Source organism: Hemitrygon akajei, unplaced genomic scaffold (genome assembly GCF_048418815.1).
Source record: "Hemitrygon akajei unplaced genomic scaffold, sHemAka1.3 Scf000108, whole genome shotgun sequence".
Classification (NCBI taxonomy): domain Eukaryota; kingdom Metazoa; phylum Chordata; class Chondrichthyes; order Myliobatiformes; family Dasyatidae; genus Hemitrygon; species Hemitrygon akajei.
Window position 1 is genome coordinate 720,720 of NW_027331994.1, and position 19,936 is coordinate 740,655.

At 44.9% G+C, this 19,936-nt stretch overlaps 1 protein-coding gene and 1 non-coding gene across 3 annotated transcripts in view; both read right to left on the minus strand.

Moving 5' to 3' along the window:
* Positions 1–19,936, minus strand: part of LOC140723299 (uncharacterized) — a 246,128-nt gene that overhangs the window by 173,124 nt on the left and 53,068 nt on the right. The gene's annotated exons all lie outside the window — the stretch shown is intronic.
* On the minus strand, positions 12,490–12,584 carry trnai-uau (transfer RNA isoleucine (anticodon UAU)). Its single transcript has 2 exons — positions 12,546–12,584; positions 12,490–12,525 (listed from the first exon to the last, which is right to left on the minus strand). It is a non-coding gene; the product is annotated as a tRNA-Ile (tRNA).

Here is a 19,936-nt window from a genome sequence, read left to right on the forward strand (position 1 = left end):
TGCTGTGCACCGTTCCATCCATTTTTGAACTATCTTCTGTGTGTATACATGTTTATGTGTGTGTGTGTGTGTGTGTGTGTACGTACGTCTGTAACTCATATATCTTATAGTGTATATGCGTAAAATTTGTTATTTGTTATTCGTGCTGTGGATTTTGAAACGGTGAAGTGACGGACAAAGCCGCTGCTGAATCCACCTGAGAAACAGTTAGATGCTGAAATACTGAGGCGTTCAATTACCTGTAGGAATATAATGGTCTGATAAGGCAGTCACTCACTGTTCTGTGGATTATCAGCACGAACATCACAGGTTTCTCTATGGTCTAAATGCCGGCATGATTTAACAAAATACTTTCAGCTATGTATGGATTCCATTCCATTCTCTCACACACACGGACTCACGCACAATTACAGACAAAGAGATACACTCCCTTTCACAGATACACACACAGGAACACAGGTACCCTCTCTCACATACACACACACACACACACACACACACACACACACACACACACACACACACACACAGATATACTCATTTTCTCACGCACACAGATACACACATCGTCACACATATACACATTGACACCCTCTCCCCTCTCATAGAGTGTGAGTCTATGCATTTCATTCCAGACAAGTGAGTCTCTGCTACAGTGTGAGAGTGTGGGTTTCATTCTGTATCTGTCAGTCTCTACTACAGTGTGAGTCAGTGGGTTTCATTCTGCCTCTGTCAGTCTCTGCTACAGTGTGAGAGTGTGGGTTTCATTCTGTATCTGTCAGTCTCTGTTACAGTGTGAGTCAGTGGGTTTCATTCTGCCTCTGTCAGTCTCTGTTACAGTGTGAGAGTGTGGGTTTCATTCTGTATCTGTCAGTCTCTGTTCCAGTGTGAGAGTGTGGGTTTCATTCTGTATCTGTCAGTCTCTGCTACTGTGTGAGAGTGTGGGTTTCATTCTGTATCTATCAGTCTCTGTTACAGTGTGAGAGTGTGGGATTCATTCTGTATCTGTCAGTCTCTGCTACAGTGTGAGAATGTGGGGTTCATTCTGTATCTGTCAGTCTCTGCTACAGTGTGAGAGTGTGGGGTTCATTCTGTATCTGTCAGTCTTTTTCATTTTGATCCACAAGTCTCGGGTGCAATTTGAGAGTGGGGAGCGGGTTCATTTTGTAGAAATCAGTCCCTGGTACAGACTGAGAGAGTGTGGGCTTCTGTCGGTGTCACTCTCGGGTTCAGTGTGAGAGTGCGTGGTTCATTCTGTATCAGCAGTCTCTGCCCGTGCGTTCAGTGTATCGTATCAGTCCTGTACCTGTGAAACTCTGATTCATTGTGACCGTGTATATCAGGGGTGCCAAACTCATTTTAGGTCACGGGCCGGATTGAGCAAAATGCAGCTTCATGCGGGCCGGATCAGTCGGACGCGTGCGAACGCAGCTTTCGTTGCCTCCGTTTTTTCAGCCTGCTCTCATGTGTTTCAGTCTCTGCTATAACTACAAAGTGTTTCACTTTACAAATTCCGTTTCTTATGAAGAAGACTGCCGAGCAAGGCTGCCAAATAAACACTAAAAACCCTGAAAACCTGGTACCTGAATAAACTCAGCATTAGCCATATCATACGCCATAGGCGCTTCGATTACTGGGGCCAGCTTTAATAGTAATTAGATATTATCTCGCGGGCCAAAGATAATTCCACCGCGGGCCTTGAGTTTGACATATATGGTGTATATTGTTTTCTATATTTTTCCCGCTGTTACTCAAATCTAATAAATATTCTTAAAATAGTTTCTGTATTCCTGAGGTATTATTAGAACAAGAGTCGTCTGCATTTGTTTTATATTAATTTTTTTGAGATGGACAGTGCACTGATGAATGATGACGGTTGTATGGAGCAGTACATTCTTCGTAATAGAGTGATATGGCAAACAGACCGTTCGGCCCGACTACATTCTGCACGCTATTCGTTGCTCAACCACAAAGATACAGCACCTGATCTGTAACTTTCTGTGGCTTGACAACAGAACTGCTTGAATGTTGAATGAAAATAAACAAAATAATGAAATTGATTAATGTAAATGAATAACTGCGTAAATTCATAATCTGATCGGAATAAAACTCAGAAACAGCGCGTTTATGTTCCAGCAGCATTTACATGAATACATTCCTCTCAGCAATTCTGTGTCGCTACCTTCACCGTGTATCTCTGCACTTTTATGTTTGTATTGATATCCCTTCCACCATGTGCATCTGTATCAATTCATTCATAAATAATATAATATTCATTTCAACTTCAAAGTGAGACTGGTCTGTTAAATGTCTTGAATTTTCATGGAGTGTGACAGTGCGGTGAGGCAGGAGCTATACTCTGTGTCTGACCCCGGGAGAGTGTGTGACTGGACAGTGTCGAGGCAGCTACACTGTTTTCGGTCATACATGATGTACTGTACTTAATGAAGCAAATAGTGCTGTAGAACTCCTGGCAAGCTCTCTCGATTGCATTAATGTGCAGGACCTGTGATCGATACTCTTAGATATTCTCATTCACAGCCCTTTTGCATTTCTGATTTCTTAATTTGATTCTTATTTAAAAGAAATCTACACTTTTATTCTTTGTATTAAAGAGCACGGCAACACACTTCTCTGCTCTATATTCCATCTGTCACTTACGTTGCCTGTTCTTCTCTCCTGTGTTAGCCCGTCTACAGACTCCTTGCTTCCTCAGAACAATGCATCGTCCAAAATCACAAAATCACAAACTCCGTCACCAATATCATTGACATATGGCGCAGAAAGGAAAGAAGGAAATGAGAAACGCGGTAGTCATAGGGGATTCCATGGTGGGGGAAACAGTCAGGAGGTTCTGTCAGCCTGATAGAGATACCCGCATGGTGTGTTGCCTCCCAGGTGCCAGGGTACGGGATGTCTCCGATCGGGTGCAGACTATTATGAAGGGAGAGAGTGAACAGCCAGAAGTCCTGGTACACGTCGGTACCTTTGACATAGGTAGAAAAAGGGGAGGAGGTACTGAAGAAAGAATTCAGGGAGTTGGGTAGGAAGCTGTAAAGCAGGAACACCAGGGTAGTAATCTCAGGATTGCGAACGAGCGCAAGGATAGCATGTTTAGGCAAATTAATGCGTAGCTGAGAGAGTGATGTCGGGGGGTAGGGCTTTGGTTTCCTGGATCACTGTGTGTTCTTCTGGGGGAGGTAAAGGAGGGTTACACCAGAACCCAAAGGGGTCCAATATCCTTGCAGGCAGATTTAATAGAACTGTTCGGGAGGGTTTAAACTAATCCGGCAGGGGAATGGGAACGAGAGTGATAGGCTGAGGAAGGGGGAAAACAGAAATAAATCAAAGAAACCGTGTAAAAGAGAAGATAGATAGGACAGGCAGGAGATGAGGTATAATTACAGCTGGTAGTGTGAGTTACAGGGCAATAGAGGCGTGGCATTTAAAACAGAAAGCAACAAATACGGGACTGAAAAATGTTACATTTGAATGCACGCAACATAACAAATTAAATGGACGATCTTGAAATTCAGCTATGGATTGGCAAGTAGACGCAGTGTCCCATCCCTGAAATTTGGCAAAGAGTGGCCGCCATTGGGAGCTGAACGTCCAGGGATATACGGTGCATCGGAAAGTTAGGTTAGTAGGTAAAGGGGTGTGGTGTGACATTGTGTATAAGAAATAATATTAAAATATTAGAAAGGGATGACGTAGGATTGAAAACTGTATGGGTTGAGTTAAGAAATGGAAAGGGTAAAAAGACCCTAATGGCAGTTGCATACTGGCCTCTAAACAGCAACGGGAATGTGGATTTCAAATTACAGCGGGAGATGGAGAAATCGTGTCACTAGAAGGAAGGACGACAGAGCAGCAATGGCTGGAGTTTCTACGAATGTTGACGGAATTGCAAAGCAGATTTATTCCAAATAAGAAGAAATTTCCGAGTAGAAGAAGGGCACTATCGTGGATGACAAGTAAAGTCAGAGCTAAATTAAAAACAAAAGAAGGCATAGAAGGAAGCCAGAGCTATTGGGAAGATAGAGGATTGGGGAGATTTTAAAAACTTGCAGAGAGAACCTAAGAGGATCATTACGAAAGAAAAGGATGGATTATGAATCGAAGCTGGGATTATTATACAAGAAGATTCTAAAAGATTTTTTAAGTAAGATTTTAAGATTTTTTAAAGGTAAACGAGATTCGTGGGTAGATATTGGACAAATAGAAAATGACGTTGGAGATAATGCAATGGGAGACGCTGAGATGTCAAAGCAACTTAATGCTCATTTTGCATCAGTCTTCTCAGTAGAAGACATCTACAGTAGACCGGACATTAAAGAGTGTCAGGGAAGTGATGTACGTGCAGGGAAAATTATGTCGGAGAAGGTGCACAGGAACCTTATTGATTTGAGGGCGGATAAATCTCCTGGACTTGATGGAATATACTTTCATGTGAAGAGATTGCGGGGGCATTAACGATGATTTTTCAAGAATCAATAGATTCCGGCACTGTACCAGATGACCGGAAAATTGCAAATGTTACTCCGCTATTTAAGAAGGGTGGGGGCAGCAGAAAGGAAACTAAAGACCTGTTAGCCTGTCATCAGTTGTTGAGAAGTGGTTGGAAACTCATGGTAGGGATGATCTTACAGGAGTACCTGGAGGCACATGACAAGACAGGGCAAAGCCAGCAGAGCTTCTTGAAGGGAAAATCCTGTCTAATGTACAAACCGCAAACTTTTGAGAAAGTGACAAGCACGGTAGACAAAGGAGACTTAGTAAATGTGGTGTACTTGGATTTTCAGAAGGCCTTTGACAAGGTGCGCACACGAGGCTGCTTAGCACGGTACGAGCCTATGGAATTACAGGGAAGTTTTCTGCATGGGTGGAGCATTGGCTGATCAGCAGAATACAGAGAGTGGGAATAAAAGGATCCTATTCTGACTGGCTGCCGGTTACTAGTGGAGAACCACAGAGGTCAGTGCTGCGACCACTGCTTTTGACGATGTATGTCAATGTATTGGACTATGGGTTAATGGATTTGTGTTTAAATTTGCAAATGAAAGAAAGATTAGTAAAGCAGCGAGTAGTGTTGAAGGAACAGAGAGCCTGCTGAGAGACTTAGATAGTTTAGGGGAATGGGCAGAAAAATGGCAAATGAAGTACAACGTTGGCAATTGTATGGTCCTGCACTTTGGTGGAAGAGATAAATACGCAGACTATTATTCAGATGGGGAGAACATTTAAAACGCAGAGATTCAACGGGACTTTGGAGTCCTTCTGCAGGATGCCCTGAGAGTTAAGCTCCAGGTTGAGTCGGTTTTGAAGATGACGGTATAGAATTTCTAGAGGTGTAGAATATAATAGCAGAGACGTGATGTTGCGGATTTATGGTCTCACTCGTGAGACCATACTTGGGGTATTGTGTGCAGTTTTGGGGTCATTATTTTAGAAAGGCTATATTGACATTCGAGAGGTTTCAGAGAAGATTCAGGAGAATGATTCCAGGTATGAGGAACGTCTGGCAGCTCTTGGTCTGTATTCCCCGGAGCTCAGGAAAACAAGGGGGATATCTGAAAGAAACGTTCCCAATGTTAAAAGGCCTGACCAGATTAGATATTGCAACGTTATTTCCCATGGTAGGGGAGGGTAAGACGAGTGCACGACTTAAGGGTTGAAGGACGTCCATTGAGAACAGAGATGCGGAGAAATTACTTTAGTCAGAGAATGGTAGATCTGTGGAATTCGTTGCACGTCCGTGTGTGGAGGCCAAGTCATTGGGTGTATTTAAGGCAGAGATTGATCGCTTCTTAATTATACAAGGCATCATAGGGTATGGGGAGAAGGCACGGGAGTGGAGATGTCTGGAAGAAGTATGTTAGCCTAAGATTGAACGGCGGAGCAGACTTAATGGGTCGATTGGCCCTACTTATGCTGTTATATCTTATGGTCTTATCACCTTATAACATGAAAATAAATATTTCCTGCACTATCCGTGCAGAATAACTCCTAGTTACTGGTAACCAATCAGAAGAAAACTCCCATTTATTCCCACTCTTTGTGCCCTGCCGTTCAGCATATCACCTTTCTTATAAGACCACGTTTCGATTCTGGTTTAGCAGTCTCATATGCAGCACCCTGTCAAAGGCCTTGTGAAAATCCAAAGGGGAACAACATCCATTGACTATACTTTTTCTGCCTTCACTGTTATTTCCTACAGAATTCCAACAGATTTGTCAAACAAGTATTTGCATTTCGCCGCCAAATAATGTACAGATCTCCCGTCTTTTGATCCATCCCTTCTTGAAGAGTGGAATGACCGTTGCGATTTTCCGGTTCTCCGAAACATTTCAGAATCTTACAATCTGCATAAGGATCGCTACAATCCCTTCAAGTAGCTCTTTCGAACCATGGGATGTAGTCTACCTGGTATGTGACTTACTCATCTACAGGACCAATCCGCCTCCCAAGGTTTTTCACCTCACTAACAACATTTACTATCCCCACTTCCTCCAACCGTTCAGGACTCTTACATTTGCCGGTGTCTACCAAAGTGAGGAACAACCCTGATACTGAAGCTTGTCTACCATTTCTTAATCCCTCATTGCTACCTCTCCAGTCATTCTCCAGCGTTCCGATGTGCATTGTTCCATCTACTGTAATATTTATATTTCTGAAAAATGCATACTTTTTATATTATCACTCGCGTATCTTCTTATTTGATCTTATTTTCCTCTCCTTATTGCATTTTAGTAGCCTTCTTCTGGTTCACAGGTAGATGGAGCTCATCAGCCTGGGAAGGCAGCCCATCTAAGAGAGGGAAAATTCTTATTTCAAACCTCCGCTGCCTTGCGTTCATGCACACTCATGGGAAAGGCTTCGGGAGTAAACCCTGAGGACAAGTCCGGAGCTGGAGACGCTACGGAAGTCCGACGTTGCCTTCAGCCTCGTTCTGGCAAACTCCAGTGACGATACAGGTGCCAAGCTGTATTGGCCTTTGCCCTTCCCTTGGACAACCCCGGTGGCGTGGAGAGGGGAGACTTGCTGCTTGGGCAACTGACGGTTTTCCATTCAACCTTGCTCAGCCCTGCGCCCTGGAGAGGACACTCCAGCGTCGCTTCACCGCGACGGCACGACTGAAGCAAGACTTTCCAGGCGCAGATCCATGGTCCCACAAGACTGACGGATGCCACCACTTTGGGTTTTAATGTCTCCCCGATCGTCTAGATTCCCACCACTTTTTGTGACATTCTGTGAATTCTCTTTTGCTTTCACTCTGTCGTTGACATCCCCTGTCAGCTCTGGTTGCTTGAGAATATCTCTCCCTTGGGCTTTATCTGCCCCGCACCTTCAGAATTCCTCCCAGAAACACCAGGCATCGTCGCTCTGCCGTCATCCTCGCACGTCCCTCCTTGCAATTAACTTTGGACAACTCGCTCTCATGTGTCTGTAGTTCCGTTTACACCATTGAAAAACTGATAATATCTAATGTCAGGCTTTCCCTCTCAATCTGTAGGGCGAATTGCTATTATGATCACTGCCTCCTCAGGAAGTAACCTCAACATCCCTGATCAAATCTGGTTCATTATGCAATATCCAACCCACAGCAGCCTCTTCTTTAGCCTGCTCAACCACAAGCTGCTCTAACATCCATCTCGCCGGCATTCCACAAATTCTTTCTCTGGCGTCCCATCACCAGCCTGTTTTCCCGAGTCAACCTGTATATTGAAATCTCCGTCATTATGGTAAAATTGATCGTTTAACATGGCTTTTCAATCTGTCATTGTCATATCCTTGCCACTGACCGGAGGCATGTATGTAACATCGATAAGGTAATTTAATACTTGCTATTTCATAAATATATCCAGATGGCTTCTACAGCTCCCAATCCTAGTCTAGTCAAAGGTTTTGCTTTCATTTCCTTTGCCAGCAGAGTCACAACCCCCTCCCCCTTCCCCGAACGATTTGCCGTTCGGTCTCCTAACACGGTTTGCAGTGAGCTGTACCTGGGTGCTGTACGTGAAAACCTTATTATCAGGGAGGCTGGAGGTCTCATGAAGAACACAAAGAATGCACCAGTGACTCTGGACGCATTCACACTGCACTGTATCTGCACTGATAGTCAAAGAAAGAACGAAGTCTTCCAGAAACTTGCCTGGAGCCTCCGCCCCCTTCTCGCTCAAGACTCTGGTGTCAAACACTGAGCCAGGTATCTCTGACGCTCTCTACACCAAAACCGGCCACTTCCACAGTGGCTGCTCCGCTAAACCGAACTTTATCTTTTTTAATGTCCTTCCTGAAGTTCTTAATAAATCGCGACGGTAGAAGGCCCGCAAGGAAGGCCCCGAGATCTATTGAAGTCTTGCAGCTTCTCAGCAAAAACAAACGACTACTCGCTAAGATTACATCCCACAGAAATGACCACACAAGATTATCTGCAGTAATGTTTGAAATGTCATTTGCTCTCAGTGTTCGCCTTTCTTGTCAGCAGAATGAGAGAGAATGGCAGAGTTAACCCGCAGGGAGCTTCCATTAGAAGTGTAATGGGTTCATTGCTGAGAATGAATTACATCGGTCACTGCACAGGAATGTGTGATTCAGCACAACACCCACGTGGTGGATGTAATAGTCCAGACCGTCCTACTGACCCGGGCTGAACTGGACGCTCAGCTGTCCGGCAGACAGCGTGGATCGGAAAAGGAAAGCTGAGAGTGTTTGTTCACTTTCATAGATGTTGCCTGATCTGCTCTGTTCCTGCAGCATCTTGTGTATATTACAGATTAATTTCTTGCGCATTAAAAGTTAACGCAAATCCGCTTTGATTTATTTCTGTGAGATCAAATTTAACCCATCTGTCCAAATACTGTGTGGTGCGCACAAACAAAGTACAATTTCTAATCAAAGTGTTCAGACTCTATACAATCTTGAGATTCGTCTCTTCACAGGCAGCCACGAAGCAAAGAAAACACAATAAAGCTCATTAAGAGTGTCAAACACCGACTATGGAGAGAGAGAGAGAGAGAGAGAGAGAGAGAGAGAGAGAGAGAGAGAGAGAGAGAGAGAGAGAGAGGAGAGAGAGAGAGAGAGAGAGAGAGAGAGAGAGAGAGAGGAGAGAGAGAGAGAGAGAGAGAGAGAGAGAGAGAGAGAGAGAGAGAGAGAAATATCGAACAAAAATAAAAGCACGCACACAATATTCAGAACTAAAGGTTGGAAAGTCAGGCATCACTGTACCAGGACGGAAAGTACACCAGTTGCAGGTCACAGTCTCAGGCCAGCACAGAGACGTGCAAACCCCGCGGAGCAGCAAACAGAGCCGGGCACTCTCTTGCCCACGGCTCCGACAACAGGCCATTTCTATCTGCCCTGTTTCATAAATCTTCAAAACCTTGGGTCACTCCTCACTCTGTTACTTCCAGACGCACTCGAGCTCGGGTCTCTTCGCTTCGAGTCGGCCCGTACCCGACACAGTCATCGTCTGTATTCCCACTTGTAAGCGTGTGTCAACGTTTGTTTCCAAGTTTGCTGACAACTCGAAAGGGCCGGTTACAATGCACAAATTTGGACTTGCACACTGATAGATAGAAAGAGTAAATGGAAAGTCTGCACATGGAGGTCAATGGTGGAAAATGTGAGGGAAGAGGAATCGTCTCCAGGAGTTTACACGTAAGATGTTCCTGCGTGTGAGATATAGAATAGTTAGTGTGATGGTGCATCAAGCGGCAAATGGCACAATGGTATTTATTACAACAGGGCTGGAGATTAGAAATACAACGGTGCCAAGTGTTCGCACAGCCACACCTCGACCACTGTGTACAGTTCTGAATCCCTTATTTCAGAGAGAATATGTACATGTTGACAGTCCAGAAGATATTAGCTCAGCGAATTCCTGGATCAAAGGTGCTGCCCTATCATGAATAGCTAGAGATTAAAGAATGAGGTGTGATCTATTTGAACCAGACAAAAGCTGAGAGGACACAACAGGGTTAATGTTGAGAGGGAGTCAGAGAAATAAACAGCGTGGAAATTGGCTTTTCAACACATTAACTCCATGCTAGCCATCAAGGACTATTTTAAACAAAATGTGCCCCAGCCATTTATATTCCCCTGAAGTTACACTTGCTCTCATCCGCATTCTACCGCTCACCTACATGTAAAGAGAACATTGAAATAAACCTAAATCACACATATATACTGGGATGTTGTGGGAAACTGGGACATCCAGGTTAAACACCTGCGATTCACGCGGATTCCGTGTAATCTCCACTTACCCGACCCAAGGGATATGTTTCCATTTGCAAGAGAGCTTTCAACAAGTGGACATAATGGGGCTGATTTGGCAACTGACAGCGATCGCAATTTCTTCCCACAGAAAACTGTGAATGGCTGGATTTCTCTCCCTTAGAGGTTTGCTGTGATTAGATCACTGGCGGTACATAATGAGGAAGGGGGATACATTTTCAAAGACTGGAGGATTTACAAGAATGTGGACCTGGAAACACGAGAGAAGTTGTGAGAGAGCAAACATTCATTAGTAGTATCGACTGGCAGGACAGGTTTGATGGGCTGAATAACCAACAGCTGCACTTATTTTTTTATGTTCCTGTCTAAAGTGAAAGAGGGACCTCAGGTATATCCTCAGAAAAACAGAGACTTGGAGGGAAGCTTTGGGGGATTTACCTTCAGGATGATAAAGTGAACAGGGTTGGGCAGCAGCGATATCCAGAGGGAATTCACTCCTCCCACAGGCCATCATCCATCTTTCACCTCAGTTTAGATTTGAAAACTTCTGGGAAGAGTTTGGACTCTTCACTGGTCATTACCCTCGTTCACTGTCATTCACTGTCCATTACCCTCGCACACGTTAACTGCCTGACCCGCTGAGCTCCTGCAGCAATTTTTTTTATTTCAGATATTCGTATCTGGAGTTCCTCCTGTCTCCATGGTCCATTCTTACTCCCCTCGTGATGAACGGTCATTACAGCCGCCTCTTTTTTTATTCGGCTTTCCACTGTCATTTTTATTTTCAAATATCGATTACACTGCCAGACAGAATCCAGTTAGATCCACAGGGAGAGAAAAAAATATCGAATACATTTTCCTGTTGCTTTGGTTCTTCAAAGTTCAACGTACATTTATTATCAGTAAATATATGTCCCTACGTACTGCAGTGAGATTTGTTCTGTTCAGTAGCGGACCGGGCGTGTGGACAGAGAGAAACAGACAACAGAGGGAGAAGTGAGGAACCAGATTGTCAGGGTGGGGTTTCTGAAATTAATGTGTATGTTGTCAATTGAAGTCAGGTCACTTTTTATTGTCATTTCGACCATAACTGCTCGTACAGTACACAGTAAAAAACGAGACAGCGTTTTCTTGGACCATGGTGCAACATGAAACAACACAAAAACTACACTGAACTGCGTAAAAAAACTCAAAAGCTACACGAGACTACATACCTACCCAGGACTGCATAAAGTGCACAAACCAGTGCAGGCAGTACAATAAATAATAAACAAGAAAGTACGCACAGTAGGGGGCAGTAGGTTGGTGTCAGTCCAAGCTCCGGGTATTGCCTTGGGGGAGGAAACTGTTACACAGTCTGATCCTGAGAGCCGCAGGCTTCGCTGTCTGTTCCCAGACGGCAGGAGGGAGAAGAGTTTGTATGAGGGGTGCTTGGGGTCCTTCATAATGTTGTTTGATTTGAGAATGCAGGCGTGTGGTGTAAGTGTCCGTAATGGCGGGAAGAGAGACCCCGATGATCTTCTCAGCTGATCTCACTATCCGGTGCAGGGTCTTGCGATCCGAGATGGTGCAATTTCCGAACCGGGCAGTGATGCAGCTGCTCAGGATGCTCTCAATACAACCCCTGTAGAACGTGGTAATGAGGGATGGTGGGGATATGGACCTTTCTCAGCCTTCGCAGAAAGTAGAAATGCTGCTGGGCTTTCTTTGCTATGATGCTGGTGTTGAGGGACCAGGTGAGATTCTCCGTCAGGTGAACACCAAGAAATTTGGTGCTCTTCACGATCTCTACCGAGGAGCCGTCAATGTTCAGCGGGAAGTGGTCACTCTGTGCCCCTCCTGAAGTCAACAACTATCTCTTTTGTTTTGCTCACACTCAGAGACAGGTTGTCGGCCCTGCACCAGACCGTTAGCCGTTGGCAAACTCCTCTCTGTAAGCTGACTCGTCGTTCTTTGTGATGCGACCCACCATGGTCGTGTCATCGGCGAACTTGATTATGTGATTCGAGCTGTGTGTTGCAGCACAGTCGTGGGACGGCAGAGTGAACAGCAGTGGACTGAGCACACAGCCCTGGGTGTAAACTCACACTCTCCTGCTCAGATCAAAATCAAAGGTGCATCGATTCGAAGTTAATTACCAATAATAAGCAGGGTGTCTCAGAGGCACAAAATCAAATGTAACATTCCAGTGGAATGCTCAGCTTGAGAGACGCCTAGTCACCCGGGCACTGCAAGCATTAAAATCACGAGTGCTCTAGGTGAGGCTCGAACTCACAGCCTCGGCATTTCTCCGCCGTGTACTGCCATATAAGTACCCGCGCACTAACCGATTGCGCCACCAGAGCCCAGTCCTGCATACGCATGTTTTTACATATGGAAAGAAAATTTAGAAGAAATTTACAGATATCATAGAGCATAGAGCCTAAAATATACAGCCCGTGAAAAGACCATTCGGCCATAATGTATTGCCATACCAGCTAAAAATCAAATCAAAGGCACTCAAACTCTAATCCTCCCTCCTACCCTGTCCTTATCCCTCGATCTTCCTTACATCCATGTGCATATCGAGTCAGCTGATCAAATACCACCTATAAATTTGCTGATAATGCAAGCATTGTTGGTCGAATCTCAGATGGAGATGAGAAGACGAACAGGGGTGAGATATGACAACTGGTTGAGTGGTGTCGCAGCAACAACCTTGCACTGAACGTCAGTAAGACGAAAAAGCTCATTGTGGACTTCAGGAAGGAGAGATATACCAATCCTCATAGAGGGATCAGAAGTGGAGAGAGGGAGCAGTTTCAAGTTCCTGGGTGTTAAGATCTCTGAGGACTTAACCTGGTCCCAACATATCGATGCAGTTATAAAGAAGGCAAGACAGCGGCTATCCAGTACTTCATTAGCAGATTAAAGAATAAACTCAAAAAAAAACTTCTGGAGATCATTCTGACAGGCTGCATCACGTCTGGTATGAGCAGGGACATGTTGCTACTCTGCAGGATGGAGAGATGGGGAGAAGGGGAGAAGGGGGAGATGGGGAGAAGGGGAGATGGGGGAGAAGGGGGAGACGGGGAGATGGGAGAAGGGGGAGCCTCTATGATCATGCGGATGAGGGCTATGGAATGGGGAGAACAAGTGAGCACTCAGTACTCAGTAGGCGAACTTTAAGTACAAACATTCCATGCAGGCGACAATTGCAGTCTGATTTTTAAAGGAACAGCGGCATGTAACCATTCTCCGGCGAATTCAGTGTAGAGACTTGGATGGCAGGTCTTTGTTATGTTGGAAAAAACTGATGCTGGAGCTCTTCCCTAGTTGGGAACTGAAGGGTATTTGATGTTAATCTTCATCCTCTCTTGAATCTTTCTTTGTACGTTGTTACTCTGTCTCCACACGCCACATTAGGGCTGCAAATTTGAATTTTCATTATAGTTGATTATCCGCCTCGCAGTGCTTCACTTTCTCAGCCAGATCATGAGAACCTTCATTCGCAATATCTGACATAGCAGCATATAGTTAGAGGGACAAAAACAGACAGCAGAGGACAGGCAGCTAGACAGACGAACAGATAGATAGATAGATCGATAGATAGATAGACAGAGAGACAGACAGACAGATAGATAGGATAGATAGATAGATAGACAGACAGACAGACAGACAGACAGACAGACAGACAGACAGATAGATAGATAGATAGATAGATAGATAGATAGATAGACAGACAGACAGACAGACAGACAGACAGACAGACAGATAGATAGATAGATAGATAGATAGATAGACAGACAGACAGACAGACAGACAGACAGACAGACAGATAGATAGATAGATAGATAGATAGATAGATAGAAAAAAAAACGCACAGACAGTTATGCCAGTGGTGGAAAATAATTCGAAAGTCAGTGGAATGAGCTTTAGCAGAGAACGCAGGACCAACCAATGGTCCGTACACAGGGACTCCGGAGACCGAACACCCAAGCCCGGTGATTTTTTTGGTCTAATGTAGAAGCGACATTATTGTGAACATTGAAAATGCAGTAGCATGGGTCGCAGAGTGGTAACTAAATCGCTGCGTCAAATGCCTACATCTGAAGAAACTCAACACTTTCCGCTAACGAATGCTAAAACTTACAGTTTCAATAAACCGGTACCTTCATAGTAGATGCAGCTGATATGGAGACGTAGTTACCACCACTGAACCCCAGTATGTCTGTAATATTTTTTAAACATCCTCATGAAGGACCTCTTCTTCCTCCGTTTCGAGAACTGAATATTAGATTCTCTGCTGATATCTGAAATGTTTCATGTTCGGCAACTTCCTGGTGAAACCCTTCTGCAGCGGTTTCAGTGCAATCACATCCAAACTTTACGATACTCTAATTAAACCATAATTATACGTCACTGCATCATGACCCTTTCCGGTTCGTGAAGGCAGGTGTTCGGAATGTGTTGAAATGCACATTTCTGTACCCGTTCCCGCCCCTTATTCATGTTTGAAATCCATTTTCCTTGCCCATCTCTATATCAGCAAATATGAACCCCGTCATTCTTTGTCAATATTCTCCAATATTTGGAGAAGGAAGTCGGAGGATCAGAACGGGAGTGCGGCGGGAGCCATTTTGACGTTCTCTTCTTCTCATCGGAGTTAAGAGAGACGGTGCTGCGCAGGCGTGTGACGTCGGCCAGAGAAGCTGGGAAGATTAGAAAAGGACACATTCTTAAACAGCGGGCAGCATCGTTTGCGGAGTGAGCCGGGAGCAGAGTGCAGGCTTAAGGGCTTTGGCTCAACGGGCTTAGGCGGAAGCAGGCGAGGCAAGCAGGTTTAGGTTTCAGTTTTTCCTGTTACTTGAGGAAAGGGGAAGTATGAGTGTGCTCTTGTTGTTTTCGCTTTCGGATATGGGATGTCCTGGAGTCTTCTAGCCTCCCGGACGTCCACATCTACGCCAGGTGCGGCGAGCTGCAGCTCCTGAGGGACCGTGTTAGGGAACTGGAGTTGCAGCTCGATGACCTTCGTCTGGTCAGGGAGAGTGAGGAGGTGATGGAGAGGAGTTACAGGCAGGTGGTCACACAGCGGCAGCGGAAGGGCAGACAAGGGGGTCACGGTTAGGAGGGGGGAGGGGAAGTGTCAGGTACTAGAGAGTACTCCAGTGGCTGTACACCTTGACAATAAGTACTTGTGTGTGAGTACTGTTGGAGGGGGACAGCCTACCTCGGGGAAGGAACAGTGCGTTTGGCACAGAGTCCCGGCCCCTGTACCTCAGAAGTATAAGGAAAGGAAGAGGAAGGCAGTAGCAATAGGGGAGTCGATAGTTAGGGGGTCAGATAGGCGATTCTGTGGGCGCAATCAGGTGACCCACATGTAGTTTGCCTCCCTGGAGCCAGGGTCCGGGATGTTTCTGATCGCGTCCAAGATATCCTGAAGTGGGAGGGTGAGGAGACAGAGATCGTGGTACATATAGGTACCAATGACGTAGGTAGGAAAGTGAAGAGGTCCTGAAAGGAGAATATAGTGAGCTAGGAAGGCAGTTGAGAAGAAGGACCACAAAGGTAGTAATCTCGGGATTACAGCCTGTGCCACGCGACAGTGAGAGTAAGAATGAAATGAGGTGGAGGATAAATGTGTGACTGAGGGATTGGAGCAGGGGGCAGTGATTCAAGTTTCTGGATCAGTGGGACCTCTGTTGGGGCAGGTGTGACCTCTACATAAAGGACGGGTTACACTTGAATCCTAGAGGGTATCAATATCAAGGCGGGAAGGTTTAATAGAGCTGTTAGGGAGGGTTAAACTAATTTGGCAGTGGGATGGTAACCGGAATGATGGAGCGGAGGAGAGAAAAAGAGAAATAGATCTATGGTAGTGAGCAGTATGGATGTCAGGAAGGGACAGGCAGGTGATGCCGCAAATTTGCAGCTATTGGGATGAGTTGCAGTTAAATAAAGTTGCAGTGCAATCAATGCAAAAAGTACCAAATACTGGACTTAAGGAGTTATACTTAAATGCACGCAGCATAAGGAATAAGGTGGATGATCTTGTTGTACAGTTACAGATTGGCAGGTTATGATATTGTGGCGATCTCTGAGACGTGGTTAAAGGATGCATGTCTCTGGAGTTGAACGACCAAGGATACACGGTGTATCGGAAGAATAGGCAGGTAGGTAGAGGTGGTAGCGTGTTAAGAAATAATATTAAATTATTACAAAGAGTTGACATAGGATCGGAAGGTGCAGAATCTTTATGGGTTGAGGTAAGAAATCGCAACTGTAAAAGGACCCTGATGGCAGTTATCTACAGGCCTCCCAACAGCTTGCAGAGATGTGGACTACAAACTACAACAGGAAATAAAAGGCTTTCTGGAAGGGCAGCGCTATGATAATTCTAGGGGATTTTAACATGCGAGTGGATTGGGAAAGTCAGATCTGCACTGGATTACAAGAGAGAAAAATTGTAGAATGTCTACGAGATGGCTTGTTGTTGAGCCCACTAGGAGATCATCTGTACTGGATTGGGTATTGTGTAATGAACCAGAAGCAATTAGATAAATGGAAGTGAAGGAACCCTTAGTAATTAGAGAGATGGAAGTGATCCTTAGGAGGCAGTGATCACAACATGATTGAGCTCACTGTAAAATTTGAGAAAGAGAAGCCGAAATCCGATGTGTCAATATTTCAGTGGAGTAAAGGAAATTACAGTAGCATGAGAGAGGAACTGGCCAAGGTTGACTGGAAAGGGACACTAGCGGGAAGGACGGCAGAGCAGCAGTGGCTGGAGTTTATGCGAGGTGAGGAAGGTGCAAGACAGATATATTCCAAAGAAGAAGGAATTTTCGAATGGAAAAAGGATGCAACCGTGGCTGACAAAAGAAGTCAAAGCCAAAGTAAAAGCAAAGCAGAGGACATACAAGGAAGCAAAATTAGTGGGAAGACAGAGGATTGGGAAGTTTTTAAAGGCTGACAAAAGGAAACTAAGAAGGTCATTAAGAGGGAAGAGATGAATTATGAAAGGAAGCTAGCAAATAATAGCAAAGGGGATAGTAAAAGCTTTTTCAAGTATATAAAGAGTAAAAGACCGGTGAGACTAGATATAGGACCGATAATAAAATGATGCTGGAGAAATTGTAATGGGAGATAAGATAGATAGATAGATAGATAGATAGATAGATAGATAGATAGATAGATAGATAGATAGATAGATAGATAGATAGATAGATAGATACTTTATTCATCCCCATGGGGAAATTCAATTTTTTTTCCAATGTCCCATACACTTGTTGTAGCAAAACTAATTACATACAATACTTAACTCAGTAAAAAATATGATATGCATCTAAATCACTATCTCAAAAAGCATTAATAATAGCTTTTAAAAGGTTCTTAAGTCCTGGCGGTTGAATTGTAAAGCCTAATGGCATTGGGGAGTATTGACCTCTTCATCCTGTCTGAGGAGCATTGCATCGATAGCAACCTGTCGCTGAAACTGCTTCTCTGTCTCTGGATGGTGCTATGTAGAGGATGTTCAGAGTTTTCCATAATTGACCGTAGCCTACTCAGCGCCCTTCGCTCAGCTACCGATGTTAAACTCTCCAGTACTTTGCCCACGACAGAGCCCGCCTTCCTTACCAGCTTATTAAGACGTGAGGCGTCCTTCTTCTTAATGCTTCCTCCCCAACACGCCACCACAAAGAAGAGGGCGCTCTCCACAACTGACCTATAGAACATCTTCAGCATCTCACTACAGACATTGAATGACGCCAACCTTCTAAGGAAGTACAGTCGACTCTGTGCCTTCCTGCACAAGGCATCTGTGTTGGCAGTCCAGTCTAGCTTCTCGTCTAACTGTACTCCCAGATATTTGTAGGTCTTAACCTGCTCCACACATTCTCCATTAATGATCTCTGGCTCCATATGAGGCCTAGATCTCCTAAAGTCCACCACCATCTCCTTGGTCTTGGTGATATTGAGACGCTGGTAGTTTGAGTTGCACCATATCACAAAGTCCTGTATCAGTTTCCTATACTCCTCCTCCTGTCCATTCCTGACACACCCCACTATGGCCGTGTCATCAGCGAACTTCTGCACATGGCAGGACTCCGAGTTATATTGGAAGTCTGATGTGTACAGTGTGAACAGGACCGGAGAGAGTACGGTTCCCTGCGGCGCTCCTGTGCTGCTGACCACCGTGTCAGACCTACAGTCTCCCAACCGCACATACTGAGGTCTATCTGTCAAGTAGTCCACTATCCAATCCACCATGTGAGAGTCTACTCCCATCTCCGTTAGTTTGTGCCTTAAGATCTTGTGCTGGATGGTGTTAAAGGCACTAGAGAAGTCAAGGAATGTAATCCTCACAGCACAACTGACCCCATCTAGGTGAGAGAGTGATTTGTGCAGCAAATACGTGATAGCATCCTCCACTCCCACCTTCTCCTTATACGCAAACTGAAGAGGATCCTGGGCGTGCCTGGTTTGTGCCTCAGGAGCTGGTGGAGGAATTGAACGAGTATTTTGCATCAGTCTTCACTGAGGAAGACATCAGCAATATACCGGACATTCAAGGGTGTCAGGGAAGAGAAATATGCGCAGTCACAATTACGACAGAGGAAGTACTCAGGAAGCTGAATAGTCTAAGGGTAGATAAATCTCCCGGACCAGATGGAATGCACCCTCGTGTTCTGAACGAGGTAGCAGTGGAGATTGCGGAGGCATTAGCAATGATCTTTCAAAAGTCGATAGACTCTGCCCTGGTTCCGGAGGACCGGAAGATTGCAAATGTCACACCGCTACTTAAGAAGGGGGCAAGGAAGCAAAAAGGAAATTATAGACCTGCTAGCTTGACGTCGGTGGTTGGGAAGTTGTCGGAGTCGATTGTCAAGGATTGAAGTTACGGAGTACCTGGAGACATATGACAAGATAGGCAGAACTCAGCATGGTTTCCTTAAAGGAAAATCCTGCCTGACAAACCTAGTGCAATTTTTTTGAGGAAATTACAAGTAGGTTAGACAAGGGAGATGTAGTGGATGTTGTGAATTTGGACTTTCAGAAGGCCTTTGACAAGGTGCTGCACATGTGGCTGCTAAACAAGGTAAGAGCCCATGGAATTACAGGAAAGTTACATACGTGGATAGAGCATTCGCTGATTGGCAGGAAACAGAGTGTGCGAATAAAGGGAATTAAACTTTCATTCTTTGTTGATAAAAGCTTCCCAATCCTGTAGCTTCCTACTATATTGTTTTGCAATATTTTACGCCTATTTTTCCCCCATTCTTCCTTTAAAATGATTCATCTTCGTGAAGTATCTCTCCTATGCCTTCTGAGTTCCCAGAAGTTCCATCATTGACGTATAGGTACAGAGGTCCCTGAAGGTGCAAAAAAAGGTCGATTGAAGGAATGCTACCAACGAAATACATGTTTTATTTTAGTCAGGCACTGAACAGAAGGCGTGGAATGACTTTGTTAAAACATTAATTTTGGCAATTTAACACTCTGGACACTTCTGTTGCCACGCTGCAGAAAGGGTGCAATTGCCCTGAAGAGGAGATGCACCCGGAGCTTATGGGAGGGCCTGAGTTAAAAGGAGAGTCTGCATTGTCTGGAACATTTTCCCCCGGAGCGAGGGGTGAACTTAAGGAGGACAAAGCATCACGATGTGTGTCGATGTGTGAATATCCACAAGCTTTTCATGCACAAAGCTGTGCAAGAC